Source organism: Oryx dammah, unplaced genomic scaffold, assembly GCF_014754425.2.
Source record: "Oryx dammah isolate SB20612 unplaced genomic scaffold, SCBI_Odam_1.1 HiC_scaffold_3, whole genome shotgun sequence".
Lineage (NCBI taxonomy): Eukaryota > Metazoa > Chordata > Mammalia > Artiodactyla > Bovidae > Oryx > Oryx dammah.
This window is the reverse complement of record NW_024070187.1, coordinates 80,081,399-80,101,374: the sequence shown is the minus strand read 5'-3', so window position 1 is coordinate 80,101,374 and position 19,976 is coordinate 80,081,399. Positions and strand designations below refer to the sequence as shown.

General features: G+C 37.6%; 1 pseudogene; it reads left to right on the top strand.

Annotated features, from left to right (window-relative positions):
* The window catches only part of LOC120862171, a 1,504-nt pseudogene extending 320 nt beyond the window's left edge, over window positions 1-1,184 (top strand).
* The last annotated feature ends 18,792 nt before the right edge of the window (window positions 1,185-19,976 follow it).

Genomic DNA, 19,976 nt, shown 5'->3' with positions numbered 1-19,976 from the left:
CACCAAGCAAGCGGGCAAGATCAAGCTGCTCAAGGAAGAGTGTAAACGCAGAAAGAAGTTGATCTCTACCCAGCAGCAAATGATAGAGGCCAAAGCCAGCTATTACCAGTGCCATTTTTGTGACAAGGCCTTTATGAACCAAGCTTTCCTACAAAGTCATATTCAGTGCTGCCACCCTGAAGATTCACATCTTGCGTATAAGACAAGGGCACAGATGGACAAGCTCCAAAGTGAGATCAACATGTTGAAGGAGCAGCTGCAGCTCACCAAGTCTCTGCTAGAGGCAGCACAGCATGTGCATGCAGTCAAGTTCTCTAAAGAATATGAAATGCAGAAAACAAGAAAGGAAGAATTTTTGAAGTTATTTGATAGGTGGAAAGAAGAAGAAAAGGAGAAACTAGTTGATTAAATGGAAAAAGTCAAGGAAATATTTATGAAGGAGTTTAAAGGACTGACTTCGAAGAACTCAACATTAGAATATCAACTGTCGGAAATAAAGAAGCCCAATATGCAGATCAAGTCTAACACAGGCATGCTAAAAGATGCACATGAGTTTAAAGAAGAACGTCCTCAGCATCCCCATGATTTCCAAAATGTGATGCAGCTATTTGACAGTCAGGAAAGCAAGTGGACAGTTCATGTTCAGGCTCTTCCTCAAGAACACAAGAAAGAAAAGAGCTGGCTCCTGTCACATAGAGAGAAACTTCGAACCTCAATGATAGATGATCAAAATGCAAGTAATGTCTTCTGCAAGAAAAGGATAGAAGAGCTAGGACAGAGATTCCAGGAGCAGAACAAACTGATCATCACTCAGAGACAGCAGATTAAAGAGTTTACCACTAAATCATTAAACAGTGACAGTGAACCCAAAGGGAAATTTTTAACCTGGCAGACTTTTGAATCTAAGCCAACTGCCCCAATGGTGTCTATGAATGCCCCAGTCCCCCAGACACTGGATGCGAAGTCAAGTCTAACAATGGCACATGTAAGGGAAAATGAACAGAAATTAAATGACAACTAGATACATACAAGGAAAACTGAAGAATAAGCCTTCCCTCACTAAGGAAATAAGAACCGTTTTGGAGCAGAATTTGGTGGAGAAACTGGAAAACTTGGGGATTAATACAAATATACATGGTATTCCGAGTGATCACTTGAATAGAGGGCTAAGAACTGTGGATTGAGAGTATCCACTGGAAATGGAAATGGCAAGCAACTTCAGTATTCTTGTCTGGAAAATCCCATGGACAGAGGAGCCTAGGGGGCTACAGTCTATGAGATCACAAAGAGTTGGAAATCACTTAATGAATAAACAACAACAGCAGCAGTACCATTTGAGTTTGATTGTTAATCTAAGATCAAAAGATGTTAAACACAGGAACTTTCTTTGTCTCCATATACCAATTTCTCCAAACTATTCTGTAGAAGTAGGTATTAATCCTATAGTTTTGCTTCATCACAATTTCTTGCTGTAACTATTATTTTTGTTTGTTTTTAGTAACAAAGAGTGCATTTACCAGATTTTCTTTGATATATTACCTATGATGATCTTATGATCTGTTCTTATTTAATAGAGCAGTTACTTTGGGCTTAAGTAATCCCAGAAAGACAGTGCATATCTTTGGGCTAATAGTTAATGTTTCTTCTATAGTCAACAAGAGTCTGAAATGCAGTACTTGGGTGCAATCTCCAAAATGACAGAATGATCTCTGCTTGTTTCCAAGGCAAATCATGCAATATCACAGTAATCCAAGTTTATGCCCTGACCAGCAAAGCTGAAGAAGCTGAAGTTGAATGGTTCTATGAAGACCTATAAGAACTTCTAGAATTAATACCCCCCCCAAAGATGTCCTTTTCATTATAGGGCACTGGAATGCAAAAGTAGAACGTCAAGAAATACCTGGAGTAACAGGCAAAATTGGCTTGGAGTACAGAATGAAGTAGGGCAAAACTAACAGAGTTTTGCCAAGAAAATGCATTGGTCTTAGCACACACCCTCTTCCAACAACAAAAGAGAAGACTCTATACATGGACAACACAAGATGGTCAATATCAAAGTCAGATTGATTATATTCTTTGCAGCCAAAGATGGAGAAGCTTTATACAGTCAGCAAAAATAAGACTGGGAGCTGACTGTAGCTCAGATCATGAAATCCTTATTGCCAAATGCATACTTAAATTGAAGAAAGTAGGGAAAAACCACTGGACCATTCAGGTATGATCTAAATCAAACCCCTTATGACTATACAGTGGAAGTGAGAAATAGATTCAAGGGATTAGATCTGAAAGACAGAGTGCCTGAAGAACTATGGATGTAGGTTCATGACATTGTACAAGAGGCAGTGATCAAGATCATCCCCAAGAAAAGGAAAACAAGAGGCAAAATGGTTGTCTGAGGAGGCCTTACAAATAGCTGTGAAAAGAAAAGTGAAAGGAAAAAGAGAAAAGGAAAGATAAACCCATTTGAATGGAGAGTTCTAAAGAATAGCAAGGAGAGAGAAGAAACTCTTCCACAGTGATCAATGTAAAGAAATAGAGGAAAACAATAGAATGGAAAAGACTAGCGATCTCTTCAAGAAAATTAGAGATATCAAGGGAATTTTTCATGCAAAGATCGGCACAATAAAGGACAGAAGTGGTAATGGTATGGACAAACAGAAGCAGAAGATATTAAGAAGAGGTGGCAAGAATACACAGAAGAACTATACAAAAAAGATCTTCACGACCCAGATAACCACAATAGTGTGATCACTCACCTAGAGCCAGACATCCTGGAATGTGAAGTCAAGTAGGCTTGAGGAAGCATCGCTATGAACAAAGCTAGTGGAGGTGATGGAATTCCAGTTGAACTATTTCAAATCCTAAAAGATGATGCTGTTAATGTGCTGCACTCAATATGCTAGCAAATATTGAAAACTCTGCAGTGGCCACAGGACTGGAAAAGGACAGCTTTCACTCAAATCCCTAAGAAAGGCAATGCCAAAGAATGCTCAAACTACCACACAGTTGCACTCATATCACATGCTAGCAAAGTAATGCACAATAGTCTCCAAGCCAGGCTTTAACAGTACATGAACTGTGAACTCTCAGATGTTCAAACTGGTTTTAGAAAAGGCAGAGAAACCAGAGATCCAGTTGCCAACATTCATTGGTTCATCAAAAAAGCAAGAGAGTTTCAGAAAAACATCTACTTCTGATTTATAGACTATGCCAAACCTTTGACTGTGTGGATCACAACATACTGGAAAATTCTGAAAGAGATGGGAATACCAGAACACCTGACCTGCCTCCTGAGAAATCTCTATGCAGGTTAAGAAACAACAGTTAAAACTGGACATGGAACAACAGACTGGTTCCAAATAGGGAAACAGTACGTCAAGGCTGTGTATGCAGAGTACATCAAGTGAAATGCTGGACTGAATGAAGCACAAGCTGGAATCAAGATTGCCAGAAGAAATATCAATAACCTCGGATATGCAGATGACAACACACTTATGGCAAAAAGCAAAGAAAAATTAAAGAGCCCCTTGATGAAAGTGAAAGAAGAAAGTGAAAAAGTTGGCTTAAAACTCAGCATTCAGAAAACTAATATTATGCCATATGTTCCCATCACTTCATGGCAAATAGATGGGGAAACAGTGGAAACAGTGACAGACTATATTTTCCATCTCCAAAATCACTGCAGATGGTGACTGCAGCCATGAAATTAAAAGACGCTTGCTCCTTGGAAGAGAAGCTATAATAAACCTTGATAGCATATTAAAAAGCAGAGGCATTACTTTGCCAACAAAGGTCCATCTAGACAAAGCTATGGTTTTTCCAGTAGTCATGTATAGATGTGAGAGTTGGACTATAAAGAAAGTCGAGCAGCAAAGAATTGATGCTTTGAACTGTGGTGTTGAAGAAGACTCTTGAGAGTCACTTGGACAGCAAGGAGACCCAACCAGTCCATCTTAAAGGAAATCTGTCCTGAATATTCATTGGAAGTATTGATGCTAAAGCTGAATCTCGAATATTTTGGCCACCTGATTTGAAGAATTTACTAATCTGAAAAGACCCTGATGATGAGAAAGACTGAAGGTGGGAGGAGAAGCAGATGACGGAGGATGAGAATATTGGATGGCATCACTGATTCAATGGACATGAGTTTGAGTAACCCCAGGAGTTGGTGAACTGTGAACTTCCAGATGTTCAACCTGGTTTCAGAAAAGGCATAGGAACCAAAGATCAAATTGCCAACATCTGCTGGATCATCAAAAAAGCAAGAGAGTTCCAGAAAAACATCTACTTCTGCTTTATTGAATATGCGAAAGCCTTTGACTGTATGGATCACAATAAACTGTGGAAAATTCTGAAAGAGATGGGAATACAAGACCACCTGACCTGCCTCTTGAGAAACCTATATGCAGTTCAGGAAGCAACAGTTAGAACTGGACATGGGACAATAGACTGGTTCCAAATAGAAAAAGGAGTACATCAAGGCTGTATATTGTCCCCCTGCTTATTTAACTTATATGCAGAGTACATCATGAGAAACGCTTGGCTGGAAGAAGCACAAGCTGGAATCAAGATTGCTGGCAGAAATATCAATAACCTCAGATATGCAGATGACACCACCCTTATGGCAGAAAGTGAAGAGGAACTAAAAAGCCTCTTGATGAAAGTGAAAGAGGAGAGTGAAAAAGTTGGCTTAAAGCTCAACATTCAGAAAACGAAGATCATGGCATCTGGTCCCATCACTTCATGGCAAATATATGGGAAAACAGTGAAAACAGTGTCAGACATTAATTTTGGGGACTCCAAAATCACTGCAGATGGTGACTGCAGCCATGAAATTAAAAGATGCTTACTCCTTGGAAGAAAAGTTATGACCAACCTAGATAGCATATTCAAAAGCAGAGACATTACTTTGCCAACAAAGTTCTGTCTAGTCAAGGCTATGGTTTTTCCAGTGGTCATGTATGGATGTGAGAGTTGGACTGTGAGGAAAGCTGAGTGCCAAAGAATTGATGCTTTTGAACTGTGGTGTTGGAGAAGACTCTTGAGAGTCCCTTGGACTGCAAGGACATCCAACCAGTCCATTCTGAAGGAGATCAGCCCTGGGATTTCTTTGGAGGAAATGATGCTGAAGCTGAAACTCCAGTACTTTGGCCACCTCACTGGAAGAGTTGACTCATTGGAAAAGACTCTGATGCTGAGAAGGATTGGGGGCAGAAGGAGCAGGGGACGACAGAGGATGAGATGGCTGGATGGCATCACTGACTCAATGGACATGAGTCTGAGTGAACTCCGGGAGTTGGTGATGGACAGGGAGGCCTGGCATGCTGCGATTCATGGGGTCGCAAAGAGTCGGACATGACTGAGCAACTGAACTGAACTGAACTGAGGGAGGCCTTGGTGCTGCAGTCCTTGGGGTTGCAAAGATTTGAACATGACTGAGCGACTGAACTGAACTAAAATGAACTATAATCTTCTGTGTACCCTCAGTTTCTTTTCTGAATTGATAGAGGAAGACAAAAAGATGTGATTTCTTCTTAACATTGTGTAACTTCATATAATAATTTACAAAGAAATCCAGAAACATTTACATGATTTTGGGTCAGTTTCTGAATAATATGGCCTAATGTCATCGTGTATGCTTTAAAAATTGGGTATTTCAATCAGTCTCATAGTTACAACTCAGGAATGATACAGACAAAATGCTTTGGTAATTTCTTATTATACTAAGATTTTGTATCAGATATTAGAGTAAAACATAAAGAACTGATATAATTTAAATTATATATATATATATATATATATATATATATATATATATAGAGAGAGAGAGAGAGAGAGAGAGAGAGAGAGTTAGATTAGCCCACATTCCTCTAATTACTATCATCCTTTGTCCAGTAAAATCAAAGAGAAAATTCAATCAAAAGGAACATTCTCTGGAGTGTAATTCATAATAAAATCTATTTTTCTGTTTCTATCTTCAAGAAAAAAAACATAGCCACAGAAGATGAGATATTCAAGTCTACTTACTGGAACGCAGTAATAGAATAAGCATGGAAACCAGATTTAAAAAGCTTTTAAAACTATAGTCATTTTTCTTCATTATTTTTTAATGTAATACCAAGGCATAGATTTAGTTTTCGCAATGGTGAATTATTAAAACTAAGGGAAGTTAAAGTTCTCTCTTGATAATGGGTGTGTGTATTCTCTTCAGCAAAATGAGTCAGACTCTGCTGCAATTTCTCCAGGTACACACCAACTTTGAAGGACCAGGTAGGTGGCTTTAATGATTTTTCCTATTCTTTTTTCATCCTATGTGCACCTTGTCTCTTTTCCTTTTTGTTTTTCTTTGGTTTTTGTCTCTATGGCATTGTAATTTTTATTAAATGGTGCTATATAAAAAGTTATACTTTTAAAAACTTAAGGAAGTCAACTGAGTAATGTTAATTGGAAGGACTGATGCTGAAGCTCCAGTGCTTTGGCCACCTGATGCAAAGAGGTGAGTCACTGGAAAGACCCTAATACTGGGAAAAAATGAAGGCAAAAGGAGTAGGGGGTGACAGAGAATGAGATGGTTAGATAGCATGACCAACTCAGTGGATGTGAGTTTGAGCAATCTCCAAGAGATAGTGGAGGAGAGAGGAGGCTGTGATGCTGTAGTCCACAGTCACAGAGTCAGAAATGACTTAGCGCCTGAAAAACAACCACAACAAAATGTAATATTGATTTTGAAGCAAGTAGAGAAAGTGAAAGAACGTGTTAGTCGTTCAGTCATGTCTGACTCTTTGTGACCCCATGGACCATAGCCACCCAGGCTCCTCTGTCCATGGAATTCTCTATGCAAGAATACTGGAATTGGTAGCCATTCCCTTCTCCAAGGGATCTTCCTGACCCAAGGATGCAACCTGTATCTCTTGGTCTCTTGTATTGGCAGGCAGATACTTTACTGTCTGAGCCACCAGGGAAGCACATAAATAAAGAATAGTGTTTCAAATAAATGTAAAATATATAAAGCACTAAGGATATTAAGTATTTGGAGAAGTAGAAATCTGACAACACATGTTCTTGAAGGAAAAGAAACTATTTAATCACATTTTTAAGTTTATACAAAAGAAGATGAAAATAAATATTCCAAAGGTCTTGCTCTTAACAATCTTAGGGTAAATATATAATAATAGAAGAGTTAATCCCCCCAGGGACACTCCTCAAGGAATGGAGAGCAGGAGCCTGTGAACAAGGGTGCCCCAGGCTCCATGCAGCATCTACCCACTGAACCCCAGCTTCCTGTTCCTTTGGACTCTTCCAATAATAAACTAAGACATTGCTAGCACTCTTAAACTTTGTTCACTGTATTATCCTTGTTGATAGATAATGTTAATTGGCATTTTGTTTTTGTTGACAGTACATACTTTACCATATTTTTTACTTCAAATCTTTACAAAAACATAGAATTTAATTTTTTATTTTTATTTATCTATAACATGATTTTTTTTCCTGACACATCCTGAGAGCTCAAAAAAGTCCAGAAATGCACTCTTAAAAGAAACTTATAATATGAATACCACACATCTATCTTATTGAAGCCTAAATCTTAAATATTTAAACTAATTATCAATCTGATTTTCAAATAAACCTGCTTGTTTATCTATACATTCATAGATTCTGTTTTGAAGGTTATCAAATTTCTGTCTGGTGAGTAAGTCTGGCAGTTACATCTATGCCTCTCAAATCGTCTCACAACTATGGACTTTTACAGGACTGTCACAAGACCAGTAAAAAGTGACCTCGGGGATATGAAATAAAGGACACTTCAAAATCTTTCTAAAGAAATGATCTTAGGACACTTGAATTATGGTATATAAGAAGACATATCACAAGTTGTTTGATAAAATAACTCCAGTGAAATGTCTCCACTTTTACAGCTGAACACTTTGTGCTTGTTTGTTAACAAGCAGTGGGAAAGCCTGATGGTTCAGTGGGTAGAGAATCTGCCTGAAATGCAGGAGAGACAGGAGACATGGGTTCAATCCTTGGGTTGGGAAGATCCTTTGGAGAAGGAAATGGCAATCCACTCCATTATTCATGCCTGAAAAATCCTATGGACAAAGGAGCCTGGCAGGCTGCAGTCTAACATGTGGCAAAGCATTGGACATGACTGAGTGACTAAGCACATACACACACAGCAAATCAGTCTGGAAGAGCAAAACCACAAATCCTGACTCAAGTAATTTTGAAAAAAACTGAATCTCAGAAAACTCCAATGATAAATAAAGAAGATTTTGTAAAACAAACAAACAAAAAAGACAACTTTATCACTCACTATAAATAGCCTTGCCAAGTTGTTTCTGTTTATTTAGTTTAGCTTTTAATATTTTTTTTATTTTTGCTATATTAAAATAAGAGATTATCATTACTAAGGTTCTTAGCAGCTAGAAAATGTAATTTTTTTCACTTGTGTAGAATATAGAGCAGCAGATGTTACCATTTGTATTATGCATGCTTAATTTTTCATATACTTAGAGTAAACTCATTCTTGCTCAAAGTGTATTATCTATTTTTTCTAGAAATTCATTATTTAAGCATATATTTATGGAACCTATTGGAAATGATGTGATAAGATGATAGGGAAAAGATAGCATTAGTGAAATTTTATCTTACCCTTAGATCATTAGTAAAAAATGAGTAGAAACTTCTTTCATTTAGTATACACTATGTTGTAACTTACTGAGTAGTATATTTTTCTTTGAATAAACTTCCATACAGAGGTTTTTCTTTCTTTAGAGGATCTTAAAAAGTCTTCCTCAATTTTCTGTAATTCTTTTCCCTAGTTTTGCCTCTTTCTTTTTTTACCAACAGTATATTAATTCAGTTCTCATGGCCTGAAACATGCACTATGTTTTTAAAATCTTTTTATTTTGTACGGGAGTATAGCTGATTAACAATGTTGTGATAGTTTCGGGTGAACAGGGAAGGGAATCAGCGATACATATACTTGGAACCATTTTCCCCAAACTCTCCTCCCGGCCAGATTGCCACATAATATTGAGCAGAGTGGAACATAGACTATTATAAAAGCTTTCAGGCAAAGTATTTGCCTTTCATCTTTTCTACTTCAGGTGTGTCATTCAGCCACTGAATAAACCTCTAAACATTGCTCTTATAATGTCAAAAAGTTTAACATTACATACAAATAAATTACTGCTTAAGAAAAAGAGTCGGACACCTCTGAGCAACAGAACTGAATGAAGAAAAAGCATTCAAGATCCTTGCCATTTAACTTTAAGTTATCATTCTTTTCTTTTCTCCTTTTAAATCTTCTAATACATATTTTTTATCTATTTAGTCATACTAGATGGTCTTTTGTTATATTTTGTATGTATTTCCACCTGCCCATAAGGTTGCCATTGCTTGTAAGCATTATCTTCTCTTTGGCTTCCCTTGTGGTTCCATGGTAAAGAAACCATGATCCTTGGGTCAGGAACATCCCCTGGAGAAGGAAATGGCAACCCACTGAAGTATTCTTGCAAGGGGGAAAATCCTATGGACATAGGAGCCTGATGGACTATTGTCTATGGGGTCCCAAAAGAGTCAGATATGACTTGCTGACTAAACAATAATCATCTTTTCATTCTTAAAATTGAAGTAATACGGCCTTGTTGACTATGTTAAAACATTTGACTGCATATATCACAACAATCTGTGGAAAATTCCTCAAGAGATGGGAAAACCAGACCACCTTACCTGTCTCCTGAAAAAGCATGTTTGCAGGTCAAGAATCAATAATTAGAACTGGATATGAAACAATGGACTGGTTCAAAATTGAGAAAGGAGTGTATCAAGGTGTATATTGTCACCTTCCTTATTTAACTTCTATGCAGAGTACATCATGTGAAATGCCAGGCTGGATGAATCACAAACTGGAATCAAGATTGCAGAAGGAACTATCAACCTTGGATATGTAGATGATACCACTCCAATGGCAGAAAGTGAAGAGCAACTGAAGGGCCTCTTGACGAGGGTGAAGGGGAGAGTGGAAAAGTTGGCTTAAAACTCAACATTCTAAAACTAAGATCATGGCATCTGGTCCCAGAACTTCAAGACAAATAGAAGGGTAAGAAGTGGAAACAGTGAGAGATTTTCTTTTCTTGGTCTCAAAAATCACTGCAGACAGTGACTGCAGCCATGAAATTAAAAACACTTGTTCCTTGAAAGGAAGGCTATGATAAACCTAGACGATGGATTCAAAAACAGAGATATCACTTTGCCAGAAATATCTGTATAGTCTAAGATGTGGTGTTTCCAGCAGTCGTGTACAGATATGAGTCGGAACAGAAGAATCAAACTTTCAAAATGTGATGCTGGAGAAGATTTTTGAGAGTCCCTTGGACGGCAAAGAGATAAAACTGTCAGTCCTAAAGAGGGAATTCAAACCTGAACAATCATTTGAATGATTGATACTGAAGCTAAAGCTCCAATATTTTGGTCACCTGATTCGAAGAGCCAACTCATTGGAAAAAACCTGATGCTGGGAAAGATTGAGGGCAGGAGGAGAAGGGGGCAACAGAAGATTAGATGGTTGGATAGAATCACCAATTCAATGAACATGAGTTTGAGCAAATTTAAGAAGATACTGAATGACAGGGAAGCCTGGTGTGCTATGGTCCATGGGGTTGGGTCATGGAGAGTCAGACATGACTTAGTAACTGAACGGCAATAAGTCTCAATCTGATTGGATGCCCTTACCTCATACTGCAGAAAGAAAAGAGATATAGTTATTAAGGACTTACCACTAACATATTTACTGACCTAAACTTTCTTTATTCCATTCATATCATTAAATATGGTGTTTCAGTTCAGTTCAGTTCAGTTCAGTCGCTCAGTCGTGGCCGACTCTTTGCAACCCCATGAATAGCATCACGCCAGGCCTCCCTGTCCATCACCAACTCCCGGAGTTCACCCAGACTCACGTCCATCGAGTCGGTGATGCCATCCAGCCATCTCATCCTCTCGTCCCCTTCTCCTCCTGCCTCCAATCCCTCCCAGCATCAGAGTCTTTTCCAATGAGTCAACTCTTCACATGAGGTGGCCAAAGTACTGGAGTTTCAGCTTTAGCATCATTCCTTCCAAAGAACATCCAGGGCTGAGCTTCTTTAGAATGGACTGGTTGGATCTCCTTGCAGTCCAAGGGACTCTCAAGAGTCTTCTCCAATACCAAAGTTCAAAAGCATCAATTCTTTGGCACCCAGCCTTCTTCACAGTCCAACTCTCACATCCATACATGACCACAGGAAAAACCATTGCCTTGATTAGAAGACCTTTGTTGGCAAAGTAATGTCTCTGCTTTTCAATATGCTATCTAGATTGGTCATAACTTTTCTTCCAAGGAGTAAGCGTCTTTTAATTTCATGGCTGCAGTCACCATCTGCAGTGATTTTGGAGCCCCCAAAATAAAGTCTGACACTGTTTCCACTGTTTCCCCATCTATTTCCCATGAAGTGATGGCACCAGATGCCATGATGTTCGTTTTCTGAGTGTTGAGCTTTAAGCCAACTTTTTCACTCTCCACTTTCACTTTCATGAAGAGGTTTTTTAGTTCCTCTTCACTTTCTGCCATAAGGGTGGTGTCATCTGCATATCTGAGGTTATTGATATTTCTGCCAGCAATCTTGATTCCAGCTTGTGCTTTTTTCAGCCCAGCATTTCTCATGATGTACTCTGCATATAAGTTAAATAAGCAGGGGGACAATATACAGCCTTGATGTACTCCTTTTCCTATGTGGAACCACTCTATTGTTCCATGTCCAGTTCTAAGTGTTGCTTCTTGACCTGCATATAGGTTTCTCAAGAGGCAGGTCAGGTGGTCTGGCATTCCCATTTCTTTCAGAATTTTCCACAGTTTATTGTGATCTGCACAGTCAATGACTTTGGCATAGTCAATAAAGCAGAAATAGGTGTTTTTCTGGAACTCTCTTGCTTTTTTGATGACCCAGCAGATGTTGGCAGTTTGATCTCTGGTTCCTCTGCCTTTTCTAAAACCAGCTTGGACATTTGGAAATTTAGGTTACTATGTAAATCCAATCCCTCTCTGTACTCTAGAGTTTATTCTTTTTCACCTTTTCAAGGTCTTTGCATCAAAGTCATTCCCTTTCTTATCTGAATAGTAAATTTCTTCCTCTTTACTGTATCATTATATCAGTGTGAAAGATAGAATCCATTTCCAGCACACAAAGTCTGCAAAGTTTTTTTCAATACTTTAATTTATTTCAATGAAGCACATGATGATTCCTGTTAACTGAAAAGAAAAATAAACAGGCATATAGCATATTTTAAACTCAGAGAGGTTATTATTATATAGAATAAGTGAATAATTATGTGGCATATACACCACAAAATTCTGTCATATAATACAAAGGTTAATGTTGACATAGAATTTTCTGATCATAAGAAGAATAAAGTGAAAGAAAGCAAAGTTGCTCAGTTGTGTTCAACTCTTTGCAACCCCATGGACTATAGCCTGCCAGGCTCCTCCATCCATGGAATTTTCCAAGCAAGAGTACTGGAAAGGGTTGCCATTTCCTTCTCTGGAAGATCTTCCCAACCCAGGAATCAAACCCAGGACTCCTGCATAGCAGGCAGACGCTTTCCCATCTGAGCCACCAGTGAAGCTCATGTAGCATTTAATGGATAGTGTGAAAAAAATGAGATCAGTTCAATTTGCCAAGCTGACTTTCTTATATACCTTTTGAAAGAACTATTTTACTTAATAACACAATGATATTCCTAATAAAATAATTTTATTCACCTGAGTGAAATTCTCAAGTTAACTTGAATATTTACAAGGAGGAAAGATATAGTGAATTCTCAACCAGACCTCTATGTTCTAAACATCTGGAGGGTAATCCATGCCCAAGGATAAAAGGTTCAACCTTTAAATTAACAAGTGATAAAGATAAAAGCATGATTCACATATAAATGCAAAATAGCCATCGGTCAAAGATTTTATTTTACTCAGTAATAGATAAGGAAACAGTAAGATGCTAAAACTGGTTTAAAAGATGTGTAAGAATAGAAATGTACAGAAGCAACCAGGAATACCAAAATAAACTTACTAATACATGCAAAATTGCTAAATATAAAAAATAAATTAAAAGATGCTATTTGGAATTCTATCTTACACTTGGGGGGTTCGGTGGAAATCAATTGCATCTCCACCAGACATAATTATCTGTGTGAACAAAAAGGACTTGAATCTTCCAAGTTAACTTCCTTTTGTACAAAGTTATATACCAGATCAGTAAAGACAGTGAAAGGTATACAATCCCAAAGAAGCAAGTTGCCCCAAGTGCCCACTAGCAACACCTAGCATTCCACAGAGAGAGAATACCTAGTAATCATTTATTCACTTCAAAGTTTTTCACTATTTTTCTAATACGAATATGTTCCACAAGGAGGCAGCATAGAGAGCCTTATTATGGAAGATTACAAGGTAACCAGATCTGGGGTTTCCTGATTTTAAAGCCCAAATAAGACTTCCCTAGTGGTTCAGTGGGAAAGAATCCAACTGCAAACAGGGGGCCCAGGAGACGGGGGTTTGATCTCTGAGTCTGGAAGATCCCCTGGAGGAGGAAATAGCAACCTACTCCAGTGTTCTTGCCTGGGAAATCCCATGGACAGAGAAGCCTGGTGGGCTACAGTCCAGTGGGTTGCAAAGAGTCTGACATGACTGAGCACACATACACAGAAATCAGAAATCCAGTTCAGATTTCTGAACTGGAACTTTCTTGATGATCCCTCTACTTCTGTTTAAATACATGCTAACAGAAATATATATTAAAAATTGACATTATAATTAAAATATAACAAAAAAACTCAATTTTAGTGGGCAGTGATACTCATTTTAATGTAAAGTCATCTGGTCCCATCACTTCATGGCAAATAGATGGGGAAACAGTGGAAACAGTGATAGACTTCATTTTGGGGGGCTCCAAAATCACTGCAGATGGTGACTGCAGCCATGAAATTAAAAGATGCTTGCTCCTTGGAAGAAAAGCTATGACCCACCTAGACAGCATATTAAAAAGCAGAGACATTATTTTGCCAACAAAAGTCCATCTAGTCAAAACTATGGTTTTCCTCGTAGTCATGTATGGGTGTGAGAGTTGGACTCTAAAGAAAGCTGAGTACCAAAGAATTGATGCTTTTGAAGTGTGGTGTTGGAAAAGAGTCTTGAGAATCTCTTGGGCTGCAAGGAGATCCAACCAGTCCATCCTAAAGGAAATCAGTCCTGAATATCTATTGGAAGGACTGATGCTGAAGCTGAAACTGCAATACTTTGGCCACCTGATGCGAAGAACTGACTCATTTGAAAACACCCTGACACTGGGAAAGATTGAAGGTAGGAGAAGGGGATGACAGAGAATGAGATGATTGAATGGCATCACAGATGCAATGGACATGAGTTTGAGTAAACTCCAGCAGTTGGTGATGGACAGAGAGGCCTGGCATGCTGCAGTCCATGGAGTCGCAAAGAGTTGGACATGACTGAGCAACTGAACTGAACTGAATACTTACTTTACATTAAAAATACTTACTTTACATTAAAATTAATGACAAGCATTACTACATTATTACATTAAAAATAAGCAAACATTATTTATGGATATATAGAAAAGTCCATAATAACTCTTGTCATCATATTTGTTTTGATATCTTCAAATCTTGAAAACATTAATTTAAATCACAAACAGTACAGATAGTAAGATCTAATTTTACTCAGAAATCAGGTGTTTTCTTTAATCTAGTTCTTTTAATACTTTTCTGATCAGAATCCAGTAAGAGAAATCTGAAAAAGTTTTATAATAAAAAAGAGAATAATTATTATTTCAGTTTTTCAAAAATTATGTCATTCATCTTCATTCCAACTGAGAACTCTTTACTCTTTTCCATGTATTTTCTTTTCAAGTCAAAGAGAAACCTTTCATTCTACTTCCCTTTTTGCCTTTTCTAGTAATGTGAACACTTTTACTGGGCATTAACCTCCCTGAAACCATTAAGCCCTTTGTATTAATTCACACTGGAAAAACCCAGACGGTTCACTGGTGAAAGGGTCCATATCTGTATTGTATTGTTTCTCCATCAGGATTATTAATACTGTAGGAAAATTGCTCACAAAGGCATTCTCCTCCTTACTGCATGTTAATAAGCTGCTTATGCTAAGCAGGTGTCTGCAATTGTTGTGCTGCTAAGAGGGGCACACACATCGATCCGGGGGACAAACAGGTGAATCTGCTTTAGCTGATTCATTTACATGTCTCTATAAAATATGTATGACCAAATTTACATATCAATGTAAATAGCAATAGTTAGATGTTTCTTTTGGCTCGTCCTGAGAGATAAAAGTAAGAAAGATACTAGGGATTTAGAAAGATTATCCTGAAATTCTCATTAAAGCTATACAATACAGGTGCAAAAGTAAAATGCATACAGATTTAAAAAAAGTATCCTAAGCATTTTGAACTCTAAAACCACTCAAAATTTCCCCCAGGAGCACACACATAATGTGTATGAATTCTGGGTCATCACTTTGAAAAAGTTTAGGCACAAATTACTTGAAAATTTTAAGATTTACATAAAATTGGTAGCAGTATTAGATTCTATTCTATAAGATTCAGACTTTGGCTTTTTTCTTTAGATTGCACAGGATTTTTACTATACTCTTGGCCTGAGAGATACCAAAATTCCTCTCCAGAATTGGAGAAGTGATTATAAACAGGGATTGGGCTTTTTAACTTGGATGTACAGAGAGCAATATACTCTCACTCAGTACTTTATGCTAAAGCTTGTGAGAATGCTGCATCTTCGACGACTCTTCCCCAGACCTAAGAATCATGATTTCCATTTAACAAGATGTCCAGGTGATCCATATGCACATTAAAGTTTGAGAATCACTGCTTTAAAGACATTCACGCCTTCTGTCTCCCATGACTTCAACTTCATCCTTCATGAAATGAGTTCTGAATGCTGAGACACTGCAATGTTATCACAATCTATTATAATATGAAAAAAATTCTCAAACAAAAACTAATTAAAAACTATGGCTCAATACTACTGCCATATTGATTTTACTAAAAGATAAGCTAGATGATCTTGCTGCTTGACTATGTATAATAGTTTCTAATATGTCTCTAAAATAAAATCCAGTCCCTGGCAAATAAGGCCTAAAATGATGAGGGCACCACCCAAACATGTCACAATCAAACATAAATTCTGTTCTCTAGGCATAAAAGAAATCAATCATGAATGTTCACTGGAAGGACTGATGCTGAAGCTGAAACGCCAATACTCTGGCTATTTGATGCAAAGAGCCGACTCATTAGAAAAGACCCTGATGCTACGAAAGACTGAAGGCAGGAGGGGAAGGGGACAACAGAGGACCAAATGGTTGCAAGGCATCATCTACTCAATGGATATGAGTTTGAGCAAGTTCAGAAAGTTGGTAATGGACAGGGAAGCCTAGCGTCCTTGAGGTCGCAAAGAGTCGAACATGACTGAGCTATTGAACAACAACAAGGCATATGGTAGACATTGGAATTTTTGGAACTCACGTTATCTTTTTTTGCCCCTGCTTTGCTTATATAAACACTCTTCTGGCAAGGTCCACCTCTGTCCCTCTTTTTCCATCTGATAAGCCTTTTACCAAGTGTATGCACTGTGAAGCCCTGACTAACTTCAGACTCTACTTGCTATAAACTTTTATTTATATTTCTATGAGAATCTCCTTTGGAACTCCAATATATATATTAATATACATGTATATGTTCAAATCTGATTCACATTATAGAGACAAAGATAGAGTTATTCATATTTACATCCCTATGCTATAGATAGTGGACTCTAATATATTAAAGAAAGCATGAAAGAATAAAAGAGTATTCCAAAGCTTCCAGTTTTTTATATTCATGTTTAGTCTTGGAATAGCATACCATGACAATTAGAAGTTCAAGTTTAGTATTTACCTCATTGATAAAGAATCTGAATATTACCTTGAAAGAAAAAAATATCTCTGCTCCCTCACTCTTTTTTGTTTAGTCTCTAAGTCATATCCAACTCTTTGTGACCCCATGGACTATAGCCTGCCAGGCTCCTCTGTACATGGAATTTCCCTGGCAAGAATACTGGAGTGGCTTGCAACTTCCTTCTCCAGGGTATCTTCCCTAACCTGGGATTGAACCCGAATCTTCTGCATTGCAGGAGGATTCTTTACCACTGAGCCGCCAGGGAAGCCCACCCCAGTCTTAGAGCCTCAAAAAAATGAGAACAGAGAGAGAAAAAATGCATATGGTTTACGTCACCATCTCTTATCGGTAGAAGAATTGGGAAGTCTATCAAGATAGAGTATTCAGTACCATCCCACTTCTGGTTTCTCTGTTATTCATAAAAGACCTAATAGTTTCATAAGCAATATAGTTATTAAAAGGAAAATCTAAGTCTGTTTACTGAAAAAAGAAAATAATTGGTGGTTAAAATCCTTTTAAGCACTCTTTCAATCTTGGTATTATATCATTCTATAATGAACTGTGGTGCTGGAGAAAACTCTTGAGAGTCCCTTGGACTGCAAGGAGATACAAGCAGTCCATCCTAAAGGAGACCAGTCCTGGGTGTTCATTGGAAGCCCTGATGCTGAGGCTGAAACTTCAATACTTTGGCCACCTCATACTAAGAGTTGACTCATTGGAAAAGACCCTGATACTGGGAGGGATTGGGGGCAGGCGGAGAAGGGGATGAAAGAGGATGTGATGGCTGGATGGCATCACCGACTCGATGCACATGAGTCTGGGTGAACTCAGGGAGTTGGTGATAGACAGGGAGGCCTGGTGTGCTGTGATTCATGGGGTAGCAAAGAGTTGGACACAACTGAATGACTGAACTGAACTGAACTGATAATGAAATTTAGGTAAGCAAGTTGCTTTGCATAAACAGAATAAATACAAAGAAAATTAAAAAGTAATGCTTATGTGACAAACAATTAAAGTAATTTATTTCTATAATATTTTAGAAATACTGGTTTAGACACAATTTTCAGTATTTCATGACAAACTATGTTATTACAATTGTCTATATCTAGTTACATTAGTACTGGTCCAATGTAAAACCCTTATGTATAATTCAGATTTTGAGATGAAACAATGGGATTTCTGCTGTTTCTTGGAACATTTAAGTCTTCACTTCAGCCTCATAGTCATTTTACATCTAAAATGCCTTCTATTTCCTTTAATAGACTCCCTGACTGTAATATTTACTTTGGTATTTGTTAATGAGTCAATTATTTATTGATTGCTTACAAGCAAAGTAAAATGGGTTGGATATGGAGTATAGATTTTACATACACATATTAAAAGTGAGAACAAAACCTGGAGAAGGAAGTTGATGGTAGATGAAAATACACAGAATAAATATTCCAGGCAGGTCTGAATTTCACAAGCATTCCTCTCTAATTAAAGAAATGATGCTTGATGGAAGCTGGCTTATCTGTCTCCATGGCTCTAATACTAAGTATGGTTCTAAGTTGTGAATCTGAGAATTATTTTTATCTGTATTTCTGACAAAGTAACAGCTGTTATTTTCAACCATTGCTTTTCTCTATTTACACCATTTCTTCTTAATAAATTTCATATTAAATGAATCCCAGAACTTCTCAAGCTGATTTTTCATCTCTCAAGTTTTTTTTTTTTTTTTTCTTTCTTCAAAATGTTTAACTGGAGTAATTTAATTGTGGTAGCATTTATTCTTAAATGGGATAGTTCTTCGTATTGATCTTCCAGCATCTTCATTTGTTTTCTGGGCATGGTAGTCTTCATTAGAGATGATATTTTTCCCTTCCTAGGTCTAAAAATAACAACATATTTACTGTAGTCTCTTCTGTTTTTTTTCCCATATGAATGAAAGTCTTTTCATTATTTCTGAGACTCCCACACGTTTTTATAGCATTTTATTGAAATATAATTGCTTTATAATGTTGTGTATAGTTTCTGCTGTAAAGCAAAGTGAATCAACTATATGTATACATATATCTCCTCTTTTTTGCACTTCCTTCCCATTTAGGACACCACAAAGCACTGAGTAGAGTTCCCTGTGCTATAGAGTAGGTTCTCAAGGTTTTTATTAGTTATCTATTTTATACATGTGCTGTGCCTCATTGCTCAGTCATGTCTGACTCCTTGTGACCCCGTGGACTGCAGCCCTCCAGGATTCTCTGTCCATGGGAATCCTCCAGGCAAGAATACTGGAGTGGGTTGCCATGCCCGCCTCCAGGGGATCTTCCTGACCCAGGAATCAAACTGGTATCTCCTGCATTGCAGGTGGATTCTTTTACCACGTGAGCAACCAGGGAAGCCCATTTTATACATCGTAGTATATATAATCAATCTCATTCAGTGATTAAGTCTTCATACTTCCACTGCAGAGGGCACATGCTTAAACCCTGGTTAGGGAACTAAGATCTCACATGCCACCAAGCATGGAAAAAAAGATAAAAACATTTTTTTAAGTACTTAAAAATGTCCCATACATGTTAACTTTAAAGCTATGATCCAATTTATTTATTAATCATCTCCTTGAGTTATACTTTACTGTCTGTTGATTATTTGTGCTTATTTTTTGAGGTCTGTTTTTTCCAAGTTGAAAATCAAGTTCTGCATCACAGTTATCTTCTGGGCCTGTTTACATTGGCTCCTGGGCTGTAGAAACACTAGCAAAGCATGTAGTTTGGGGCAGTTGAGGGTAATAGTTGGCATTCTCAGGGATAATAAGCACTATAGTTTCTGCTTCTTTTTCTAAACCTACTTTTGATTCACAGATAGTTCCTTTTCTGGTTTTAAGATCTGTTTTGAATTCAATTGCATATTAACAAAACCTGTGTTTTCTATGGGCTTTCTTGGGGATGCTTGGTGTTTCATCAAGCACTTGAAACAGCACTCAGG